This window comes from Hirundo rustica, chromosome 3, assembly GCF_015227805.2.
Source record: "Hirundo rustica isolate bHirRus1 chromosome 3, bHirRus1.pri.v3, whole genome shotgun sequence".
NCBI lineage: Eukaryota > Metazoa > Chordata > Aves > Passeriformes > Hirundinidae > Hirundo > Hirundo rustica.
The window spans coordinates 52,452,405-52,478,889 of record NC_053452.1 but is presented as its reverse complement, the minus strand read 5'-3'; the positions used below and the strand labels follow the sequence as shown (position 1 = coordinate 52,478,889).

General features: G+C 36.1%; 1 long non-coding RNA gene across 1 annotated transcript in view; it reads right to left on the bottom strand.

The window, feature by feature from the left end:
* Nucleotides 1–26,485, bottom strand: part of LOC120750549 (uncharacterized) — a 47,665-nt gene that overhangs the window by 4,721 nt on the left and 16,459 nt on the right. The window contains exon 2 of the long non-coding RNA XR_005700040.1: nt 10,769–10,882. This is a non-coding gene — a long non-coding RNA (uncharacterized LOC120750549). The remainder of the gene's footprint in view (nt 1–10,768; nt 10,883–26,485) is intronic.

The window sequence follows — 26,485 nt, the reverse complement described above, 5'->3', positions numbered from 1 at the left end:
AAACAGACTCTGTCAACAACCATTTGCTTATGTAAGCAAAATAACCTTACTAGTTATATGTTTGTAGTCAATCTGTGTCTCTCCCAAAATACAGAATAGAGTGGCAGGTCTACACACAAGCAGAAACAGAATATTCATAGGTAGGCTATAAATTGGCTCTGAGAATAACAAAGGATAATTTTTAATTCCATTATTTCATTTTCTGTCAACTTGATGCTTGTAAAAAATGACAGAATAACTGTCTATGGGAATTAGTTCCTGTGTTCATCAGCTGTAAATTTACAGTAGCACTAAGAGGAGTTTCCATAATTTTCCCTGAAAAATGCCTCAATCCTCATTTTGAAGATCAATAAAAAAATCATTCATCCAATTTTCTGTTTCTGTTAGATTCCTAACAAGTGGTGACTGTCATGATTTTATGTAGGTAACACTCTGAGGGCTCAGATACACAGCCAGTCAATCTAGATGCGTAAGATAATGTTTAGATTAGTAAGCAGACATTCTAGACAGCCACACTGTGGTGCATATAAATATTTTTCTGTTGTTTCCTGCACATTAAGGAATTACATTCCATTGAATGATAACTAACTAAGCAAGTAAACTAGTGCAAAATACTCTATATACTAGATGTTTGATAACAAAATTATAAAAATAAGAAGGGGTTAAGCCGGTGAATGCAATTATATTGTCTAAATTGGTGTTATTATTTCCCACTGAAAATGGATACCGTACTGAGGCATTTTAAATGACAAGACTCCATGATGAAAGAAGGACCAGACACTGAGGTATCTGAAAAAACATTTTTTTCTGCTAAAAGTGTGTTGTGTTTTTAGCTCTAATTATACTCTTCTAGGAGAATAATTTGAGTAGTTTGACATACTTAGAGGTTCTCCACAGAGCATCAATAAACTTCAATAAACTTCAGCAAAATTTTAAGAAAATCAAGCTGTGTTTTGAGCAAACTTGATTCAAGTTATGGAAACCATTCAAATTGTACAGTTTAAAATTATTCTTGTCACTAAACATAACAAAAATATAGTTGCCAGTTTGATTCCATTTTAAGAACTTAGTACTCTCCAATTTAACATGAAAGCAAAACTCTGTGGGTAAAACAAAACCAGAAACAAAATTATTGATGTGAAGGCAATCTGTTGAATCTCATAGAGTCCTATCAGTATCTCTGTGAAATTAAATATTATATTCAGAAACAACAGGCAGAAGAAACAGTACAGTTGCTGTTTACTACTATAAAAGCTTTTCTTATTGTTTTCCTTTCAAAGCTATCACTTGTTCCAAGATTTAATTGGCTAGTTATAAAAGCTGTCGAACATCTATTATAGAACTCAACATGGTCCTTAAACATATATATTTAGTCCTTCACATCTGTTCCTAAGCCCCCACACACTCTTAGACGCAAAGAGAATTTACAAGCAGGTGGAAAACCTCGAGTGTCGGATCATGTGACTAATCCAAAACACATTCAAAATAGATGAAGAGTAGGCAGAGCTAGAATCTAAATACACCCAAAAAAAAAAGCACAAGGAAAATATGTGGGCAACTTCCCCTAGTGGTGGACAACATTATTTTTTAAAGACTATGCTTACTATATAGTAAATTACTCATTAAAATACAAATTAAACTCATCAGGTTTTATGTAGAAGAAACTGTCACATACAACATGAAGAAGGTACCACCTTTCAAAGGGAGTATTGAAGTACAGAACAATGCTCAAAGGGAGCATTGAAGTACAGTTACTGCTCATCTTTGAATCAGCAGTATGCACTTCTGAGGGTAATGTAAATTTATTGAATGGCAGTGTAAAACTTTATAGTGTATTTATAAAAGAAATATACTATAATGTTTCCTCTGTAAAAGAAAACAGCATCACTCCAGTGATTACCTTTTTAAATGAGGAAAAAAAAAAAAGACAACTTACATAATTCTCCTAATAAATCAGTAATGGATATTTTTTTTTCTATTATATAACCTGAAATAATTTTCTTTGCCACTAGGGCAAGGACAGGCGTTTGAAAGATCAACATCGCAGTTTGGTCCTGTCATTTTTTTCAACCACAGTGTTCCTGAGACTCTCTAAACATATATGTTCAAAAATCAGACGTGATAGATTATATTTTCAGTCTCAGTAGCAATTCATATATCATCTCAGCCACACCATAAGGGGTAGTTCAACATATAGTTCAGTATTTGTGGAAGACAATTTTGGGACCAAATTACAGGACTGAGAGTGTTAGCTGCTTGAGTGAGCTGATTGGCTGAACACTGCTGAGTGTTCTTTAATAAGTGCTCTCTATATTCTTCTCATGTGGAAGACTGGGTTACAAAGCTGATGGGCTTTGTGGGTGGAAGCAGGCAATTAAAGTCTCTTTCAAAAGTGTAAACCCTTGTAAACTGAAAATAATCTTCAGCAGGGCATTTTGGTTCTTGAAATTTATTTTAGCTGCTTTGAATATTAACTTTGGTGTTAAATTGTTTTCTTCTGTTTTAATGGTGGAACTTCTATGCAGACCTCCCACACACATCTAATACAATATACTTCACGTTGCACTGTGCTTTCCTGTTCTTTCAGGCAAAATTTTCATTCAGGCTTGAGGCTTTTTCTAGGCTCCATGCCAATACAGTGCTCCTGAAGGTCAGTTAACTGCACTAAGAGGAAGATTGGTCCCAGTTGGAGGTTGTAGGCATGCACCATCCTCTCTTGGGCTCACCACTGCATTTCCCATATTAGTCTGCAACACCTCCAGGAGAGACTTTTTATTTGCAAATCTTCCCAAAACCAGGCAATTTGGTCACTGCCTTTGATCCCAGCAAAAATCTGCGAGGAGTGAGAAAAGTTTGCAGATGTATTTCAGCTGATCAACACTCGGCCTAGGTGCACAATTCTACTACTCAGATTTAGGTAGTTGCCATGAAGATACCTGCATCTGAGGTAGTCACCCTGGCTTCTGTTTGTAACTGAGAGGAGGGGTGAAGTCACTCTGAGATGCATCAGATTGATTATCAAGTGTTCACATTAGGAAAAGTTAAACCTTATGCTGGAAATGCCTAAGAGGCATAAAAGAGAGGGATGTTTGAGCAGGATGGAACTATTGGGCAAGTTTTTTCTGGCAGATGGAGACTTTTCAACTGTCAGCATGTGAGAAAATGGGAAGCTGGCAACAAAGGCAGGAAATGTAAAAGGAAAGGAGGAAATTTCTATTCAAAAGAGACTAGTCAAAATAGATGAAGACATACATTACACTGAAATTCCTGGACTCCTAAATGACCCAAAACATTTAAGTACCTTAAGAAATCTGATGGTTTCCCCTGTATTGCATAGTTATTTTTCTTTCTGGATTTTTCTTTTAACTAACTAAAATGCAGGTGGCTCTGCAAAGCTTGTAGGTTTGACTGTTTTCACCATCAAGTGTCATAGAAGAAATGAGCTGTAAGCCAGAGCCGTGATAGGGTAAATCTTCAGGGAAGTTTTCCTGGGAGCCTTTAGACACCAGCTAGTCTTAAAGAGCTGAAGCTGTAATTTCCCATTTCTATCAGCTGTGAAGTCTTTTTGCCTAGACAGCGTGCAAAAGAGGCCACAGAAAGTACTGAGCCTGGAACGTCCTTGGAAGATAAAGGCCCATGACCCAAAACAGAATGTGGAGACCCAGTGCCTGAAACTACCAAGTATTTAGCTGAAGTGCTTGGCCAGAATTTACTTTGCAGAGTGTTTGATCTCATGCCAAAGTAACTCTCATCCTCCTACCAAGTGCTCCTTTACAAATCTAAGATTGTATAAGAGGATTTAGATTGTGGCAGTAAAGAATTTAAGAAATAAAACATGATCTAATAAGCAAAAATTCCCATTTCACTAGCAGTATCACTGTGTCTTAAAACATTTGTTCTGCTTTAAATAGGTCTCCAACACAGTGACCCACACAACCAGTAAGAGAGAATTCTGCTAAGTGAAAAAAAATGTTTAACCATCTATGGGAAAAAATAGCTAAAGGAAAGGAAATTAAGAAATATTTTTGAACCTCAATGTGCAAGGCTGCAATCATAAGCATAATTAAAATCTGGAATTACCAATTTTCATGGGAAGTAGGAGAAATTTCATTCTTTTAATAATCTGAATTGCATAATATGCTGTAGGTTAGAATCTCAACATGGCAGAAAAATGGATAAAATGACCTTATGCCATTATTAGTATCTAGCTTGCATGACACTAGAAGTCAGATGCTTGGTCAATGTGAATTTGCATAGCTACAGTGAATTCAATGGGCCCTTGAAGATCAACAAGCAAAGGGAAAGAAGGGCACTCCTACGTACAGCAATTGGAGATTTATTAATTATGCAGCAAGTGTTTACATCTCCATTTGAGTGGAATACCATCCTATTTCTTTTGCAGGTCTTGAATTCTTCAGTGTAAAGATATTTGAAGCTGGCCTTAATTCAGTTCTGAAGGTCTAACAACTTTTTTCAGAGCCTCTAATTCAGTCTATAATGAATTGGAACACGTTCTCTTGACATAGCATAACTACATGATTACGTATGTTAAGAAGTGCTCAGGATCTTAAATCTTCTGTCAAAATATACAAAATGCAAGTGCTAGGTTAAGAGCATATGTGAATGCCATCACAGAAGCTGATCACACATTTTCCTTTCAACACTTCTTTTCATCTGTATTTAGCACTTAGCAATAGTAACATACATTAAATGATTTGGAGCCTTCGCAGGTGTAATTAAGTGAATGAACACAAAAAGAATGGAGAACATTTACCTCTCTAGCAACAGCATAATATTTATCTTTCAGATATTGAGTAAGGGAATATTTGTTTTTTTGACAAACACTTGATTTTTCTTATATTGCAAGGGTATCAGGCAGCAACAAAAAAACAATCTTAGTCAAAAATCTTAGCTAAAGTGTAATTTTCACAAACTGACACAAAAACTGCTTAATTGAACAAAAAATTTCAGAGAAATTTAGCAAAAAGTTTTATTTTAAAAAAGAATTTAAATTATTTTAAGTTTAGGGAAAAAGAAAGTATGTGTGTTAAAGAGGACTCTGGTTCCATGAAGACCCCTATAGAAAGTTTAAGGGCTTAAATTAACTATGATCTCATGGAAAAAAGGAGAAAGGTGGAATATAAAAGTCCAGAGCTGCATTTAGCACCAAAAAATTGCTTAAAAGGCAAGGAAGTATATAATATATAATTATATATTTCAGCAAACCTTGATATTTAACTTTGGGCCCCCAAAAATATTATTTCTTAGCATTTCCTCATCTGAAGATGTAAATTGCAGTCATAAATAGTTATCAGCTGATCCTTAAGGCCTAAAGTTTCTTAATGATTTCTCCAAAGAATCAAAGATTAGTCACATTCTAGCCCCATTTGGCAGGCCTGCCCTCTACTGAGGAAAAGCCTTTGGCTAGAAGCAGCCACCCCTAAGCCTCTGGCTTCATTGGGTTCCCCAGCTCTGAGCTATCTGATCTTCCAAAACCAATCCTGATGAAAAGCTGTGCTGCCCTCCAAATCATTAAAACAAGCTCATGACAGTGCAGTGCAAAGGCTGAGTTGATTAATGCTTGTAAGGGCTTGCAAACATTAAATGTTTACATTCAGGAAAATACATACAGGACTATCTGGGACTTGGAAGCCAAAAGGCCTCCAGCTTGGGCATTTCCTATAACATGTTCCCAAGGTCAAATTTTGCAAGGCTGCCCATGCAAACTGGTGACACTTGTGAGCAGAGTTGGCACAGATATCTGTGGGTCATCTTAAAGACAAGTAATTTATGGTTAGAGGAGAAGGGATGAGAAAAAAGACATGCAATACTTTTGCTGCTGATTGACATTACCATATTCAAATTCCTTTTCTCTAACTGTACAATATACTTTCCTATAAGATTTGCTTGATTCATTGGATGCCAATACCATTATTTTTGACTTTTAACCACTCCAGAGCAAGAGCTATCTTTTTCAACACTTTCTTCTTTCTTTTCCCTAGAATATCACCACCTTACAGGACTTTCTGTAGATTAATCCTTCCCCACATGATGATGACTTTTGTCAAAAGCCTCTTAAAATGCAAAGCAGTAAAATTTGCTTTAATTTGACACTGAAAATATCTTGACAGTTTTCTTTCTAAAGAGGATATATTTCTTAGCCTTGCTTTCAGAAAAGAAAGGACTTAAACTCACAGATACAAAATAATAATTACTGTTCATATTTCCAAACTTATATCGATTTCACCAGCAGAAAAACTGCAGAGTGTATCTTCATATCATAGATATCAGCCATGCTGCTCAAAGCAGATCTAGAAAGTGCTTTTCGGATATGATGGTGGCAGTAGAATTTGGGTTAAGACAATATCTATGGCTATGATTAATTAGACCCAGGCACCACATTTGATTCCATGATTGCCCGCCCATGTGGCATTTACCACATGGTTAATGTGGGAAACGGGAAGCTTTGTAAAGGGCTGGAACAGTACATGACTCAGATGCTAATTGTCCAGGAACTAGTTCCCCCTTTTTATCTCATTGCTCATGTTAACCACAACTAGGAGGCAGATCTGAAAATAAATAAGAGTAAATGGGGGACTCAGAGACTAACAGATCCAGCCTTTTGTAACTGAACGTCATTGCTTCTTGTATGATTTGTCCTGGTATTTTTTTGAAGAAATTGTTCCTAATGGTTTCTCTGTATAGACAACTCTGTTGAAAGCAAAGACCAGAGTTATACTGTGGGATTTAGGCGTGCTCTGTTGTGGTTGAAAGAGGGTGAATATCAGCCCTCTCTTTCTTACCACAAACCCAAGTTTCCACATAAGGACATCTGAGTCCAAGCAGGAAGGAAGTTGTGGTACACTTTAGTGCATCTATAATGAGACAAGGTGGGGGGACCAGAATTTTATTACTATATAGAATATCTATCATACAGTATAAACACACCTGACACATGACTTTGCAAGTGTATGAAATTAATCTAATATGCAGATTATTAAGGAATATTGAAAAGTGTGAAACCAGCACTGTGCTCAGAATTCTGAAATCTCACTTTCCAAAGTTGTTCCCTTATGCCATATATTTATACTTGCACTCTTCATCCATTAAAACACAGCTTTATTAGTCATGCTGGACAGGCACACAGCAAATCATGAAATTTCAGTTGCGCTGAAATTACTTGCTTGTGGTTGATCAAGGTGATAAAAGTGGGATATCTTCTCTCCCTCTCACACACAGCTTCTTGCTCAAACACATTAAAAAACCAGAGAGCTGACATTCTGAGGAAAGCATCCACAGTTTCCTATTTTAAATATCAGTGGAATATCACGACTGGAAAAAGCAGATGACCTGAAAAGTTACGAATATTTCACAGTCCTTCAAAGTTAAGATATCACATTTCAAAAACTTGATACAATTCCTTTAAAGGGCAGAAGTCAGAAAACTTGAAAGCACCTCATCCATTCTAAGTGCCTACTTTCCAACTGAATCAGTCTTTTTCTAGCAGATTCTTTGAGTTGGAGGTCTGTGTCTGAACTATATATAGAGATCACATCCCACTGAAATATTTGGAGTCACATGTGGAAACCAACTGAAACAGCTGTCTCATATTTTGAAGCCAGGCTATTAATTGTTAAGTACCCATTCATCCCATTCACAAACCTGTATCTACAGAGCTTTATAATACAAGCAAAAATAAATATTCTATGAAACATCTTGGCATGGAGCAGTATTTCTAAAGACCACATTCTGCACAACCTTAAGCATGCCTGCACAGGGAAATTGCCCATTGCAACTACAGTAGAATAAGCTCTCCCTGTAAGCTCTACCAGAACAGCTATTCAATGAATACTTCATTCCAGAATAAAAGTGATTTAATATCAAAATAATTATTCCACTGAGATTTACTTTGCCATTGGGAAGCTGGACAATTTCCCATTTCCAATTTTTCTGTTCCAACAGGAATACCTATCTGAAGGTTTTATCATGTACTAAAACCAGAAAAAAGTCAAATGTTGTTTGTGCTTTCATTATACTTCTGTTACAATTAACATTATTTATTTGCTCAAATGTGGTCTAATTTATGTGATATTATTAATTATTTCTACATTGACAGATTTTGTAATTCAGCAATCTTGTAATTCTGCACACCTCTAGCAAATACTGCAAGATAATTTTTGGAAGGATTTTGTTCACAACATTGCTACATTTTCTAAAAATGCAGAACTACCTTTTAGACTGGCTTCAACAAAATTACTTCCTATGCATATATAAATAGAGGCTTCATACATAAAAGTGAAAGTCTTTTGGTACAGTATCACTCCATTCAGATATGATAATGTTTTCTTTTTGCTTTAAGGAATTTATTTGCTAGTGACCATGTATTGGAATTCACTACACAACATTCTTATATTTAAAAAAGGTTTTGTGTGAAATATTTTTAAAGAACAAACAAGTGTGACTAAATATTTCTTTCACACACTCATGCTAGATATGCTAAAATTCAAAGGGAGTTAAAGATTTCTGAGACATCACACTTTTGCTCTTACTTTTCCCTTTCTCCATCATGGCCTTCTCATTCCTTTATAGGATATCACAAGTTAAATGAGGACTATTGACTTGTATTTACTCCTTATTTCTAGCCTTAAAACAGATGCTTATTGTAGTTCAAACATTTATGATGGAACTTAATCTTTTGAGTCATGTAAATATCTTCAATCGAGGATTTTCATATACCTATAATAAGTAGTTTATGCAAAATAAGTTTATAGCATAACTGAAGAGTTTTTGTCTTCCACCACTTCCTCTACAGCATATACTCATTGTATGAGTATATCTCACACAATGTTGATAAGGCCCACGCTGAACTAATAGTCGCCTTGAGCGGTGACTTGAAGCCAGATCGACAAGAGAAGAGGGAAAAAAGATTTCTCAGGAAACTCCAGTCTCCATAAAGTTTATTCCTCAGTTGCTTGTTTGAAAAGTGAACCAAGGAGAGAGAGTTTGATTAGCTGATGTATGTGCAGATCCTTCAAATGCAACAATGAAATTATCTTAACAAGCTCTGTGGTATTCTTATACCTGAGCATCCCCAGAAACTTTAGTTGTATTTAATCAGCCTAAAGACTTATCTTCTTCATAGTGAAAATATTTGAGAGAAAAACCCTAATCCCAGAAAAGCGGTAGATGATTGGATAAAAAAGAGAATTAACAACAATTGCACAATTATTTCAGAAAAGGATATAAAAAAGTTAGCATAGATTCCATATTTAATTTAAAGAGTATCTGTACTTGTGTCCTAGAACAGCACCCCAAAAGAAATACAAAAAAGCATGGTATTATGAAGTATAATCTCCTTTTGAAGGTCATAACCCTCTTTTAAATCTGGAAACTTGATACTTCTCTTCAGAGTCATTCTGAAACAGGTGCCAGAGAATTCCTGTTCACCTTGGAGGACTCATGTAAAGTACTGGCCATTTTCCTTTTCCTGGAGCTTGAGCCACATCTGACCTAGTGGGAATCACCATGTTATTAGCCATTCTCCCCTTCAAATCCAGCCAAGGTACCAAGCTCTAAGGGTTAAACTAAACTATCATTGAGAGTAATGAAATCGTCATATAGTTATAAAATGAATATTTTTGCTATTGATTTTATAGCTATGCTAGCAAGATGAAATGCATTTCAATTCTTGGAGCTCAGTCTGTGTGTGTGCTGTGTCTGTGAAAGTTCTAAATATTTATTAGACCACTGTCACTGGAGAATGACTCTGCACCTTCTGTTAGCACTCAGGTAGAAGTACAGAAGCTAAGCTTCCGGCTTTAAGCTAGAGCTCTAATGTTTTAGTGAAACAGATTCTGAGTGTACCTTTGTAAGACGAAAAAAAAATTGGATACCAAAACTGCAATAAGAAAGAGAATTATGGTGTGAACTTTGACATGGGAAAACAATAAAACAGGTACCTACTAATTCCTTGCTGCTAAAATTTTGGAAGTTATTCTGATGCCTTTCAACAGGAATTTGAGTATGTATGCAGTTTTAAGCACCTATGAAAATGTGGGAGGGGTGATGCGGGGGTGTTGAATACCACTAGCATTTAAATGTCAACCCTGGATGCCTGAAGAGGTATTTATGTGCCTACATTCTCCTTGTGAATCTAGGTCTTTAATGTTTAATGTGGATGTTACTGATTGCTAGAGTGAGATGAATAATTCACAATTAGCAATGTATTCATCCAGCCTAGCTCTTTTCTGCTTGCAGAATGTGCAAGAGTAAATCTAGATTTTCCTGAATTTATTTGCTTTATTCCTTTAGAAGGATTACAAACAGCCTCTGTCAGAGATTTTTCCATCGCAATAGAATCCTGAGTTCATAAATTAAATTGTAAGGGTTCAGATTATTTGATATATTTTTCTGATCTCTGATTGTGGTTTCTAATAGGTTTTGAACGTCTTGGGGAATTTCAGTAGATAAAGAAGATTAAGAAATTTTAGAACATTTTAATTCTTATCCTCTTTAGTCACGTAGCTTTTCAAGAATTCATAGCCACCAATATTAGTTTTCTATTGAATGCCTTTCCTGAAAACTGAGATGAAGTTACTTTTTTGTTCACTCTGTTAGAAAGTGTTTGCATAGAAGACTTTGAACTTGAGTAAGGGCAGGGGGAGGACCACAGGAGCCTGATAGAGTAGTCTCAGTCACCATGTTTTTTTACGTACATCTTCATTCTCTTGGATTGCAAATTATTACGGTCAATACATGGCATTGCTACCTTCCAGTCTGTGGAAGTCACCCATTCTCAGCGGGACAGCTGGGTGCCACTGTTGTCCATCTCTCTGTGTGATGTGCATCTCTGAAGCGGCTCTTTTGAGACATCAAACCTGCACTGCAACAGACAGCATTAATCCAGTTAGATTACAGTAAATCCCTAATAACACAAAAATTATTTTTGAATCAGTTTTGCACCCAGGTGTATTGTTTCTGTTTCCTCTGTACAGTAATAAATGTCACCTATTGTGTAGAATGGTGCAAATAAAACCTGTTTGCTCAAGCATTTGTTGAAAGCAAGTGCAAAAGGGATAGGAAAGGGATATAGAACCTCAATCAAAAATGCACAGAAGATATTTTAGAGTATTTGTCTAGCTCTTAATGATTAAACAATCAACATGTCAAGCAGTTGCCATGCACAGTACATTCACAGTTTGTTTGGCAGTTTAAGGCACCTAATGTGCTCCAGTGCAAAACGCTGGTGTTTTATTGACATATCAAGCTTTTTAATGTGTCTTTAATTAAACATTTAAAAAATTCTCCAGGATAAATGTTTTGATAATACTCCAGTATTTGTCACTGCTTTCCAACCTTGTGCCTTATCCTCTAAATCTCTACAGAACCAACTGCACTGTGGCAATGGGAATACCCTGAATGTCCATCTTGGTTTTAGAATAGTTTTGCTTCAGTTTCTTCTCTGGACAGCCTCACCTCTTCCTTCTCTGGAAGCGGAAAGGTTCATATTGTGCAGGGTTTCAAACAGGCAATCTATTTACAATCAGAATCAGGCACTTGTTTATTTTATCAGATCTTGGCCTAACCTGTCTGGATTCAGTGTGGACACGACACGGCAGAAAGAGCAGTCTCCTCTAGAAATGTCCTCAAGGAGCATTTTCACTCCATGAAATTTATGGGAGCCTTGAAAATATTAGAGAACACTTCTTAAACACGTATTTTGCATTTATTATAGCAGCATTTTTTGACATTATGCCACTGGGAAATTAGACAGAGGTCAGTAACATATAATAAGGGATCCAAAAAATATATCCACTTAATTGCTGCCACAAGAAGCTGGACTTGAATGAATATTAAAACCTCTCTTGATGTTCAACTTCTAGTAGCATTTACATTTCACATCTTATCCAGCTTGGATAATCATATCAGAATCAAGTGTCTGTTTCTGGTTTGCTTTAATTTCATAAGTTTACACGTAATTCCTTAAGTTTCAACGTAGTACTTCAAATTTCCTCCAACCTGAAAGAATGTTTAAAAGCCCCTAAAATGCTTTTCCATATAATAAACAGATAGACAGATAGATAGATAGATAGACAGATTACAGTTCATGGCTATTTCTTTAAAAATTAGTTGACAGTTCATTAGTAGAGTTGTTAGACTTTGATCCTCTCAAAAACTGAGAGCAGGGGTAATACTTGTAGGACACAGGTGACACATCAACTTTTGAAGTGGACTTTGATTCAGGAGAACCTACTAATACTCTTCCTGGCAACATCACTGCACTGACAATGGATCACAAGAGAGCACATCCAAGGGAATACCTAAGTAAATTGCAGTCCTTGACATTTTTGTTTATAGAAATACTAACATGTGGTGCTTATTCAAAGTGGCTATGCTCCAGTATATTTCATAGCCTACTATAACTAAGACATACTCATGCCTTTGAGCACACAACATTTGAAAAAGTAGTTGCTAAAACAGGTAAGTAATCAAACACATGGAAATATCTTTCTACAAAAATTTCCGAAGAATGACGTTTTCCCACAACCTGTGGCAAATTAATACAGAAAGAGGATGTTTTAGAGGAATGTTCTTGTCACAAAACTCCATATTTATAAGATCTAGGCTGGTACCCATGGGATAAATAAAAAATACAGTGCTAGAGTTACAGTCATTCCGCCTCTTGATAAAGGGAATCTCATAACAAACTCCACTGACCTTTCTTTCATTGGCAAAAGCTTATGAAATCCAAAGGCTTTTGAAAGTTTATGCTAGTCTTTTCATCAAAGACCATAAAATCATTAAGGCTGGAAAATACCCTTAAAATCATTGGGTCCAGCTATTAAAATGGCAGTCCATAAGTGCCACATGTACACATTTTTTAAACCCTACCAGGAGTGGCAATTTCACCACTTCCCTGGGGAGCCTGCTCCAAGGCCTGAACACCCTTTCAGTGAAGACATTTTTCCTAATGTCCAATCTAAACCCTCCCCTGGTGCAACTTGAGGTTCTTTCCTCTTGTCCTATTGCTTGTTACTTGGGAGAAGAGCCTGAACCCCCACCAGGATACAGCCTTCTTTCAGGGAGTTGTAGCGAGCGATAAGATCTCCCTGAGCCTCCTTTTCTCTACACAAAACACCCACAGCTCCCTCAGCCGCTCCTCACGATACGTGCTCCAGACACTTGACCATCTTCGTTGACCTTCTCTGTACATGTTATGGCACCACAATGTCTTTCTTATAGATCTACTGTAGCATCATAAAACATTATTGCTATAAGACTCAGAACCTTATATTCCTGTTGTCCTCTTAAAAGAATTTCACTTGTAAAGTTCATTGCTGCTATGAAATATCTGCCCATAATTTTAGATTTCCTGCCAATAACACTTCAAGTGATAGATCCCAGTTGTACAACTTTTAATTTTAAAAAAGCATGACAACTCTAGTAAATCAAGATGAAATTTCTGTCAGTCCAATTTACTCAACATCCATGGGGGAATCTAGTGACCTTGGGATTTTCTCTGCTTCGGATGGTTGAAATCAGATGTGTGTCTGTAATAATGAGATGGTTTTCAGAAGAGAAAGGGAAAATAATCATTTTTTTCTCAACTTCTTTCTCTAATCTTGTCCTGGAGATGCCATTAATGATAATCAGATGACTGCAAGTTCCACTCTGCTTGTTTTCTCATCAGCTGTCCTGATTTACTCAAGTCTCTCCTGATTGCAGTCTCTCATGAAACTTGAAGTTAGTAAGCATTCTAGAGATCTAAATATGTACTCAATTGTTACCTAAAAATTTACTTGTTTGTTTGCCTTTAATGCTGGAGTTCTGGGGCGGGGTTGCCCTGTACTCAAGAACTGAATAGTTAGAGCCTGTCTGCATGACCTCAGCCCTAAACCAGGACACAAATTTACACTGCAGATTAACATTCCTGTGCTCAGCACTGAAAAATAATCAGGTAGCTCCACCTCTCTCACAATTTAGATAGTTCCCATCTAGCTGTATGATTTTTAATGGTGTTTATGTTCAGCTGGCACTGGTGAACAAACCTACGAGGGAATTCTGGACAAGCACTGAATTGAAAATTTAAGTTTCTAAGGGACTGATCTGCCAAAGAACTGAGTCTTCAAGGTATGAGCTAAGGCAAAGAAAATGCAAGGTGATTAAGATCTCTAAATATCCAAGGCTGCCTTCTGAAATCATACACTTCTGAGGGAAGGCCACATGGGCACTTGAAAGTGTCCACTATAATTATTATATTTAATATCTTTGCTTTACTACTGAGCATTCAGGAGCCAGTCTTGTGAACATGAACGCTGACAAAAATAATTTCATTCCAGCCTACCCACTGGCTCTAGTGACATCACTGTTTGATTAAGCATTCAGCCCAAGAGCAGGAAATTGCCAGATCAGTCCAAAATGGTGGCAGGAATAAGAAAAGTTTGTAACAAAAACTGATTATTAGAACAGGGGGCATAAGATCAGAATCTCTTCTTATTGCTTCATAAGTCAAAACTTATGCTTTTAGGCCACTTGAATATTTTCTAGGAAGATTGACATATAAATACTGAATATTTCTTGCTGTTTCAGAACAGTATGTAGTTTCAAGCATCAGTTATATTTTCTCAGTTGTTTTAGTGGTTGTGTACATCCACAAAATAATCTGATTGTGCTACAAAAAGTGAATATACATAATATATATAACATGCTAATTGCATTTCATATAATCTCTATTTTATTATTAATAAATGCATTTCTTTTCTCATAAACAAAAATAGGCAACTAAAAAATTAGAATAATCTGCTGTTCATATTAAGTAGATATATATGGATTTTATTTGCACTGTTCTTCATTATCCAGAAATCAAATTAAATTCAAAATCCTCTCAATAAATAAATAATATAATAAAAATATTCCAATACTTTCACACATGTGGACAAAACTTGATCTCTATGATATTTCCTGGAAAATGTCTTTTTTTAGAAGAGTTAGTATTTGAGCATTAGCGTTCATAATTCTTATTAGATATCTGGACCTGTGTATCACAAAAGGATCAGAATCTTATTCTTAGTGGGGTTTTCCACCTAAATAATAATATCTTAATATCAGTATTGATGTTAAAAGCCTGATAATAGATGGCCAGTATACCAAGAGGTCTCTAGGACTAGCTAAACTTGTCATAAACCCAAAGAATTGCTGCAGAAGTAGCTTTTTCCTAAAGGCTGATGAAGATAAAGAAGATCACGTTTAATTACTGCATAAATAGGATACCATCACATATTTCTCAGCATATGTTCTCACAGAAGATAAAGGTTACTTTTATGTTAATTTCCAAACTTGTTTTATACATAAATTATCATTGGATGGAATTAATTTCTCATTTTCTTTCAGGAGAAAAGATCTTCGAAGTACCACACGCAGCAGGTAGAGTTTATTTAAGCTGAAATGCAGAATTACTCCAACAGACTTCCTAGGAAACTTCCTTCATCAGTGCCCAGTTCAGAAGGCAGAAACAAGGGGAGGATCCTGGTGAAGGTGGATGAAGGGTAGGCAGGTACAGATTTACTGTGCATGAGGTGGGGGTTTCCTTCTTTGCCATAAATAAAATGTATTGAGTGGATGGATAATACTTTCCTCACGTTCATCAGAGGTGCCTGTTGCCACCACGAGCTGGCAGCCTCCCAAGTGTAATTGTTTAGACACAAGAAAGACAGAGTTATGCAGATGTTGAGCAATTGCCGATAAAGATCGGGGGAACTTTAGAGGGAAAAATCCCAGTAGCTTAGCACAATATCTCCGTAACACAAGACTAATTTTAACCTAGTAAGTTAAACATTGCCAGAGAAGACAAACAGTACGGAAACAAAAAATGAGGTCAGAAGATTAAAATAACAATGCCAAATACAAGTGCATGAAAGCCAGGACTTCAATGAATGGCTTGCTTCTGATTCTTTTTTGTTTTATAGTACAAGCTTCAGAGCAGCTACAAGTACCTTTGAGTTCAGTTTATCCTCTGGGCTACTGTAACCTTTTTACTTTTATGATCAGCTGAAATATAAGCAGCAATACCATTTACCTCTCACAGTGGGACACTCACTGTTGTGGGCACAAACTGCTATTCTCATATTCACCCTACTTGTTCCCCAGAGCTACAGGGTGAGCAGGCAGGCTCCTCATCTCTGAGACATCTCTGGTACCTTGGGTCTGCTGAGGAAAGGCAGGGGCATCACGTAGAAAGGCATTGCAAATAGCGAGCCAGCTTACTCACTTGAATTGCTTCAGGTCAGGAGTCATGTGTTGCCCTGGCTTATTCAGGTGGAAAAGGCTAATAAAGAAGGGCCCTGTACTACCCAAAAACACAGGAGGAACCACAGAGGGATAGAAGGGAAGGAGTCACCAGCTCAGCATTCACAGAGTTTATACAGACCAATGCTTAAGGGTATATAGCTTATGGATTGAGGTGTCCAGTTGTATGCCATTTGTACATGGGGTATGCATCATTGGATGGACTGCAGGTAATTAATACTGAGAACAGGAAAGTAAATTGATAGATATGAAATTTCATTTAGCCAAGAAATGTGATTTCTGATACTGGTCTTCACATGCCTTCAATCTGTCCTTCACAGAAGGGAAAGGGGAATCCCTGTAATATATCCTAGTGGGTCTGACAGAGGACAGTTTACTTGGCATTCCTCCTTCATATAGGAATGGGAAAAAAATCTAGAAATTCTTAGTGCTGGGTATTCATATACCAAGAACTGTTAATACTCACAGGCACCTTCAGTGCTCAAAAGGGCTTTTAAAACCTAGCAATATAGTCTTTACAGTATGTTTGCACAGGATATTATTCCTTCAACCTAACACTTTCAATTTCCCTCCCTCAAACAATATATTTGTCCAAATCCACTTCAAAATTAGTTGGTTGTTATGCAGTAGCAGATTAAATGTCATATTGCTAATTGTTAACCAAACAATTAGTGTGGCTCAAAGGAGAACCCATCCTATCACTTGTACCAAGGTTGAAGAATAGACTTCTGCGTTTAACCAACGAACAGCAACTCCACCTAGCCTGCTTTTTCCACGACCTTTAGTTTCAGTGGAATTTATTTTAACTGTATTTCATAACTGAGTATCATAAAAAAGTAATAAAAAGATACATATTTGTTTCCCTCGAAGTGATATGAAAACACATCTTATTGTATTTATAATCTTTTTAGGCTATAACTTCATGATCAAACAGCTGTTGAAACAGTGAATTTTATCTTCATAATCTCATCTAGTGATCTCTCTTAAAAAATGATACTATCTTTTGTAATATTAATAATTTAATCTACAAATAGCTACACAATATAGATGCACTATTAAAACTAAAGAACAGTCCGGGCACAAGGACAAATGAATATAAACTGATTATGAATAAATTTAGTCTGGAAATCAGAAGAAGGTTTTTAACCATCTGGGGACTGTGGTTCAAAAATAGCCTTCCAAGAAAAAAAAGGAAAGAAAAAGATGAAACAAACCTGTAGTGAGGGCATGGAAGCATTTAATTTCTGGGAGAATTTGATTCCTGCTGTCTCAGCAAATGTTTCTTTTGAAGGCATATGCTCTCTGGTGTTCTTGCTCAGTTTGGAAGGGTTTTTGAATTAACGAATGTTTTAAAAATTTTTCTCCATATTTATTCTGCCCTTGACACTGCAATTATGAACAGCATTCTTTAATATGTATTTTAACATTTTCAGAAGACTTTTGAGTTTTGAACATTTTACCATGAAAAAACTGGAAGCCTCTTCCAAAAACCCCACAACCTGTTCTTGGGATCGCCCATGAGGGAAATTATATGTTCACACTTGAGATAGATTTGTTCTTAGAGTTTTGCTCTTCAATACCTCTTCTAGACCATTACCAGCATTTTATGTTTTTTCATACCAGTGAAAGCTCCTTTATTTATAAGAGCATATTTTTTTCTAGAGTAAAAGATTTAATTCACATCTTTGATATTTCTCAGTCTCTCCTGTGTGGACAAATTCTTTCTGCATGTAAGGAAGTCTTTCCTTCAGCACATTGTTTCTCCATGTCAGCCTGTACCCACAAAGTGTTTGAATTTCTTACGTCTTCCTGTTTGCCCTAATAACAGAAAAAGCCTGTACTCATGCTACTTGTCAGATCATTGACATTTCTCCTCACTTCACTTGCCTATTTTTTTAATTTTATCTTCTCTCTTCTGTATTTTTCCTTGTTTAGTTGTGCTCTATGTCTCCTTCAAGGACCACAGCATGTTTTCCTGGTTGTTATTCAGCATAAGTGTCAGGGCTCTGAATACATTTCCTATTTACCTTCTATTTCTGCACCAAAAGTTATTTAATTTTTAATGAGAAAGACTTTGAACAAGACTTTTTATCATTATGAAAAATTACTATCTTGCTTTCTCTTCTTACTCAGTCTGAACATTTTGAAATATATATTTCTAGAAAATTTATTAAGATTTTCTGACTTGAGGTCTGCCTGCATGTGCCTCCCCACAGACTCAGAAAAATCAAACTGCTCACACTTTCACAAGACAACTGATTGTGAGGGGCTGTAACTCCCTCTTTTAAGAGAGACTTCAGACCTCCTGAAGATTTACTGACACTCTTGCTGGCCAAATGCTATGTTAAAGCTCCTTTGAAGCCACTCAGCTCAGTCTTCTCTGGGAAGACTTGAAAATATTGTAAGCACTTGGAGTTTGCATTTTCCCTTCATGTCTCTCTCTACTCAAGGCATACCATGACCTCCTCCTGTATAGGCTCACATGTGTGCATGCACATGTTCTCAGGAGAGCTAGACAGGCACATATCTGTAACTGAAGCTTTGTCACCTTGCTCATTTTAATCAAGAAATAATTTCAGGGATAATGAGATTCTGTGAACAAGAGTTTCATACATAGAATTGCAGATTCCTGGTAGTGATTTTAAAATACCAGCAAAACTCATTTTTTCTCTCTGTTCTTCCACAGACTTTATTGTGACCCAGTCAAGTCAGCACTCCAGTTCTCCCAGTGAATGGTCCTTCACAAAGGTATGAGAATAGTAATTTACCCACTGATTGGTTGATGCTCAGGTGTTGTGCAGACAGGGAAGCACAAATGTGATACAGCATCTTTCTCTGAATACAAAGGTTCTTCTGATTAGAGCATTTAGTGACAGATAGATGGTTTTGAGCTGGAAGAGAGTAGGTTTAGAATAGGCATAAGGAAGAAATTCTTTACTGTGAGGGTGATGAGGCAGTGGAAGAGGTTGCCCAGAGAAGTGTGGATGCCCCATGTCTGGAAATGTTTAAAGGACAGGTTGGATGGATCTCAAATCAAACTGGTCTAGTGAAAGGTATCCCTTTCCATGGTGGGGGAATTGAAAGTAGATGAACTTAAAGTCCCTTCCAACCCAGGTCATTCTATGATTCTTTGATTTTCATTGATAGTACCTATCTCAAATTGTTGTTAGACAATCAGCAGAAGGTTCTGAATGCACTTCAAATTATTGCACTTCAAGTTATTTGAATGTTTCTTTTTTCCTATTTAAATTATACCCTGGCTAAAGTTGTGGGTAAAGCAGCATAATTTTTTTCTTTTTTTTTTTCTGTCTGAAAATTGCACTTTTTGTAGAGACTAAAAGCACACTGGAAGCTGTCCCTATCTTAGTCATTATTCTGAATGCAAACTTCAATAATGTAGGGAATCCAAGGCCACACATTGGATTATATCTATTTGGCTATAATTATATAATTTGGCTATTATTTAGAGAGTTTTGTCCTTCCCTCAAACAAGAAAAACCTTAATTTGTAAATAGAAATATTTGCAGGCCTTTAGTATGTGAAGAAACTTGAGGGGATTTCTGGAAAAAGTTAGTTATTTATTCTAAAAAAAAAAATATGCTCTACTGGAGCACACATACTCTACTGGAGTACACATACTGGAGAATATATTCTAATTCCACGTCAAAATAATACTGTTGCATTCATTAGCAGCACGACATCAATATTCAAAGTCTTTTTAGACTCTACGATAGCATACCTAGTTCAGAATTATCAGAGCACCACCAGATGTAATGCATAGTAATCTTATTACACATTGACAGCATACACCCTAATGGCTCTGATGGAGCTGTTATGATGTATTGTGTCACATCCTAATAGGGATATAGCACTAAAAACAGCTGTATCTTGACAAGCTCCACACAAACTAGATGTGAAGGATCTATGGCTCTGTATGCTGACAGTGCATATAAGCTAAAAAAGTTTATATGAAATGAAAAATTAACTGCTCAGGAGAGGTCTGCTTTAGTAACAATAATACTTTGTTCTTATCTAGACACTTCTGTGTGAAGATATTGAATGACTTTGATTAATTGAACCTTACAAACACTTCTGCAAGCTAGGAAATGTTTTAATATACCACATCTCACACTGAGGCATAGATATGTTCTGTGACTTGTCAAGGTCACCCTGCAAGTCTGTGACTGGGAACTCAATGTTCCTTGCTTCAGCCCTAAGCCTTAGGCAGAGAGTCATCTTCTGCTATTGTTTAGAAATATTAATGAACTCGAATTTCACCCAGTTATCATCTCCTTCGAAGACCATTTAGTAATGTAAATTCATATTAATTCTAGAGCTAATCCTTTTGCACTGGTAGATAATAAAACTGATGGTTTTGCCTTGCCTTTCCTTAATTCCATTCATTAGACTCATGATATTATTTGTATATAATTTTTGGAATTTGATTTTGAGTCAGGCTGAAAGCAAAAGAAATATTTTGTATTCTCTTGCAGGTTGGTTCAGAAGTGTCACAAGCTTGTGCTTCTACATAATTTAATGCAGTCAGTGTGACTGAAGAAAGAACTGCAGGACCATAAAATATAAAAACATAGAGACAGTTCAGGTGCAGTGTAAAATGAGATTCTTGTACTGGCATTATCCTTTGCTTTTCCCATGGGGAGGAGTTGAAGTTTTGAGCCTTTAAGCTCAAAATAAAAGAAAAAAAAAGCATAATATTTTAGTACAAATTAATATTTGAATATTAAATCTGGGGGGATGTTTCTGCTTAGAGACATTTAAGCCAACCAGGAAAGTGAAGAGGAGATGCACCATACTTGTTCTCTATTGCTGCTGCTATACAAGAACAGGGGAAAAAAAAGGCAAAATATTTTAAGCGTAATTGGTTGAGAATGCAACCAAGAGATTTGTGCAATAGAGCTAATTTCCTCCTCACCATGCTACCTCTCATGCTATCTTTCAGCAAGCAGTTTGCACTAACTCAAATAATCGATGTGCCAGCATTATTCAGAAGTGTGCGCGGGCATGAATTGTGCTCCTAATTTTCCTACTCAAAGCCCAAGCTGCCAAATACGGCCTTCCCCCAACAAAGATCGACCAAAGGAAAAAGATTCAAGGTGGCTTCCTCAAAGGCCCTGGGTAGGCAGTTTTACTTTGTCCTTAATCATACATATTTACAAGAGACAGAAAGAAGAGTGAAAGACGGATACCAAGAGATGAGAAATAATATATTAAAAGGCACCTGCACACATTTAGAGCAAAGAACCAATAGTCTGTCACTTTCATGTCATTACACTAAAACATGATTGATACTATAACTTATATGAGGCTTACGAAGTCATGAAATATCAAAATGCAATGAGTAGTTTAAGACATGTGCTTGAGAAGGTGTAAATGCAACAATTTCCAGATCACATCCACAAGAGCTGCTTAATGGTCAGTACAGTATGAGGAAAAAATCCACGGCCTAGAGGGATGAGAGACTTAATGTCAGTTAATAACATTTCATGCAGCATATACATGTACACTTCCCCAAGAGAATTGCAAGAGGATAAAAGGATGAAGAAATAATAGATATCCCAGTGGCTCTTTTATACTGGCTTCTCAATTTAATCTAGTCAGCTTATTATAGAAGAGGAAATAATTCAGAATATATCTTTTATTCAAAAAATTTCTTCTCTAATCCAAATGACAATTTTCTCTAATTTGTTTAGTATTCCAAATGATTTATGAAATGTTTTTTGTGCACAGTGATGGGTCTGAAATGACTTCTGAGATTTGCTGTGTAAGTATGCAAACTATACTGATTGGAGAGAGAGAGAGAGCGAGAGAGAGAGAGAAATCTGTACTTCAGTGAGTGTCAATTGAAAAATCTGGGACTCTATTTAAATTTAGTAATCCATTCAGCCATCCTGTAGCTTTATATTACTATCTACTGATTATTCAAGGGAGTGAGATAACAGTAAATTTACCTGCATATTGCTAATAATACAGTGAGTTCTTTGTGTCTGTAAGCCTAATTATTACTAGGTGGTTTATGTGAGCATTATTTTATATCAAATCTAAAACAAATAAATACATAATAGTTTTTATAAAACTATCAATTACCTTATAGAAATGCTTTTCCTAGGACAATGCAGGACAGCATTTTGACATGTTCTTAATTTTACTTCTAATCCAAATAGCACAGAAGCACTTGTTTATCTTTAGGAACATAAATAAAATCCATTGAGTTCATTGCATTATATAAGTGTCCTAAATAAAAATTATTTTCTCGGGAAAATAAAAATTATGTTGAGCTAATTTTTCACACAAAATTGCACTGTAAATCAGAATATTTGACCATTTTTAAATCTACATGTAGAATCCTTTTCACAGGTTACCCACCTGAGTGTAATTATAGGCATTGAATAATTTTTAAATCCTCATTATTAAAAGTATTCATTAAAGGTATTATTAAAATAATGCAACAGTCTTTGTTTAAACACCCTGATCCCAAACAACCCAAATTACCAATAAGACCATTTCTGAATGGAAAAAATTTTCCTGGATTTCTCCAAACAAGACCTACTGGAAACCTCTTGTCCTTTATAATTCTTGAATGGTTCAGAATAACAGAGCTGCACTTCATCTTTTGCTGCAAAGTTTAGTTGAAAGATCTATAGTACACAACTTAATGACTAAAATGTTTTCCCTTTGCATCTCAGGCTTCCTGTGTCCTGATTTCTAAAACCTTCATACAGTGCACCATCTTTGAACTGTCCAAAATAGGAGAGATTACTATGCCTCACAAGTAGAAGAAATGTCAACATATTCTGTTTATTTGACATCTGTTCATTATTTTTCCATATAGTCTCTTTGAAATAAGAAGTTTAAAGTTTGCTGTGCCCTGGTATTTGTTCTCTAACTCAATTATATATGTGCTCCTTACCCTGGAAAGAAATACTAACATATTTTGAATTATGTATCCCAAGGCTCATAATCAGGTGTTCTTCCTTACAGAGGCCTGTGGCAATGTAACTTACCAGTTAGGTAAATGATATAAAATGTGACACTGCACTTCATTTATTCCACTTCTATTTGCCTGTGATATTTATTCTTGTACACCCAGAAACCTATTGACTTGTTACCTTCTCCTTAATTTGCCATACGTGACTGTGACATTAATCTGTATCTGCTACTTGTTTTACTGGCAGGGAAAACAAAATGACATAAGAAACTTCTTTCTCCTTTCTGCCAAGAGATCGCTGGTTTTGCCCTTTTTGTATACTCAATTTTGAGCATTGTCTAACCTTTTCAGGACTTGCAATTTACTTGTTGATTTACCAGATTAAGCAGAACATATAGACCATCTTGATCTCTGCATAGAAATCGTTATCTAATAGCATTACTTTCACAGTGGTTGAGACAACCTGGCTACTGCACAAGTATATGCAGTCCTCATCAGTGAGACCATAAAAAAGTCAGTCTTGTTTAAAAAATAGATTTGGCATTCACAGAAAGAAACCACATATAAAATCCTTTGACTGAATAAGGGAAAAGGGTAAGTAAGAAATGCCCCTGAGGTGCAGGTTAATCCTCAATACAGCCCAGTATGCTGCTTGCATTAACAACAGAGACACAAGAAGCTTGATCACTTTCTGCAATCTATTCTCCACATGGCTGTTTCAGTGTGGGGAATGGTTTAATTAATATTGTCAGTGGGTACACTCCTGCCCAGTATTAAAAAAACTAAATAGCATCTTTATGAGTGAGTTATTTACGACTAACTCCTTTCCAAACCTGCCAGTAGTGGTTACCTCCAACCTCTCTAGTGAGTCTCAGTTCAAGAAATTGACTATGTTAAAGACTATATTCACTGGTTTTAAACAAAAGCTTTACTGGTTTCAAGTTCCCATAGGTCAAGATCCCATAGGTTGTGTATTCAGTTCATATTATTGCCACTGAATCCATTGGTATTGAAGGAAAATGACATTGATTGTCAAGCGAGAATTTATCCACAAGCTTGCAGATTTCACTGTTTGTTGTCCTCACCAGAGCAGAGATGCTGATTAAAATTTGTCCCAGTATCAATTTCATTCTGAAATGTTGCCATTATTAAGGCCCATCACAGATTCCTCTTCCTTAAAAAGCTTTCCTCCAATCCCATGGCAATACAGTTTTGTAATGAGCCTTTGATCTGGAACCGCATCACAGACATTTTTAAAAACAATGTATGTTATGTCAATTTGATCCCGTTTATCATTATTACTGAAAACATCCCTGAAATCCAGAAGCCATGTAACTTCTTCTAAACAGGTTGTTTTCATTCATACACATTTACACAGTCTTAACAGAAATAGAAATCAGGTTCACTGGTTTGTCATCTCCAAGATCATCTCTAAAGCCCTTCTGACAGATGGCAGGTTCAACAGCTGTCCTAGTCCTTTTGTTCAGTGTCCATTTGTAATGACATTTTACATCCCTTAGACAGAAGTTTGGGAATTTCATATTCAGAGCTCTTGGTTTTATGCCATCTGGTCCCAGTGACCTTCCTAACCTGCCTGACTGGTCTAATATTTCCTGTTCATTTACTTCAAATTGATCTATCTCTTATAGACAATCTACTACAGAAATGCATCAGGTGAGAGAGTCAGAGCACTGAATGCCTATGCAAAGATTTCACTGAGTTTCTCTGCTATGTCTCTGTCAACCCTGCATGTCCCTTCTATGCCCTTGCCATGAAGCAGTAAAGATTAAGTCTTTGACGATCCTCACCTTATGAATTATCCATCTTTGTCAAGGATAAAAATGGTCTGTCCCAATTATTGAGTGGAGTAAATGTTAAATTTTGTGAACATAACCTTAATGTATATGTATGATGTGATTGGAGTCCTAAATAGAAGTTCTGAAGAGTAATGTTCTAGAGAATATTAGAACATAGAACTTAAAACATACTTTGCTGTTAGGTACTATCTTCACAAACGACATAATTTTCAAATATTTCAGGACTTTGATATCCTTGAGAAAAGTGTAAGGCTGAGATTGTACACTGCAAAACACACAGAGTTCACTTCCACAAAGGGCTTATCAAAGGGCAAAGGTGTAAGAGAAAAATTAGATACCACTTCAACCAAGACTACAGCAGCTTCATTCCTTTCTTAATGGCTTTGGAAAAATAAGTTCTTATTTTTGGAAAGTAAGCCTTCAAAAAAGATCAACAACAGTATCATTAAAGTTTGTGTGCTGTTACATGTGTTCTGTTCCTACAAAGCAAAAATTTTTCAGTTTCTGTACTTCATGCAGACTAGATTTTAGGGAAACAATGGAATATACAGGAGCGTAAATCAAAAGCACTCACAAACTGAAGGAAAAAGAGAGGTTATCAATTGCCGTTGGTAATTAAAGTGATGAGAGAAAATCTATCTTATTTCTCTAGAACTACTTAAGCTATTAAAAGTAGATTTGGTTCTCACACAATGCTTTTCAGTTTTAAAACATTTACAAACACAAAGCTGTAAAAATTCTGAATGATATCTAAACCTGCACAGGGAATAGTGTAAGGTTTATACACCTCATATTGTGTACTTCAGACTATATTTTGGAGGCATGAGAGTGTTTGGGGAGTGATGAGAGAGTCAGAAATTCTTCACCTCAAATGGGTGTTTGAATTAGAATTTGGGAGTCCTAACTCCCACACCTGTGCTCTGCTCATAACAACCTTTATAAGTTTGGCTCAAAAGCCTGCAAGTCTGAGTTATTTTGTTCGTGGAAGAACATACCTCTCTCTGAGAATAACCACATTTTTCAAACCAAAAAGAAGTTGTTATTATCAGGGTTTTTTGTTTTTGTTGTGGGGTTTTTTTGTGAGGGCACATCAGACTTATTTAATATTAACATGTATTATTTAAGTTAATTTTAAAACAGATTTTTCAGTTAAATGTTTAAACTATACTCAGGAAAAAATGTTCATGAACTCATGACACACAGTGAGTGAGATCAACCCTCACAAATATGTCATTAAAACAGATGACTAATTTCAAACAGCAGTTTGAAATATTTTCTTCTGCAAAATATTTTTGCATAACCTCAAATAGACCAGAAGGTACTAGAAAATGCTTATACACAAACAACTGAATGTTTCCAACTTCACGTATGGCATTAGTTCTAGTAGCCTAAACATTTCCACCTGATATAAGCAGTT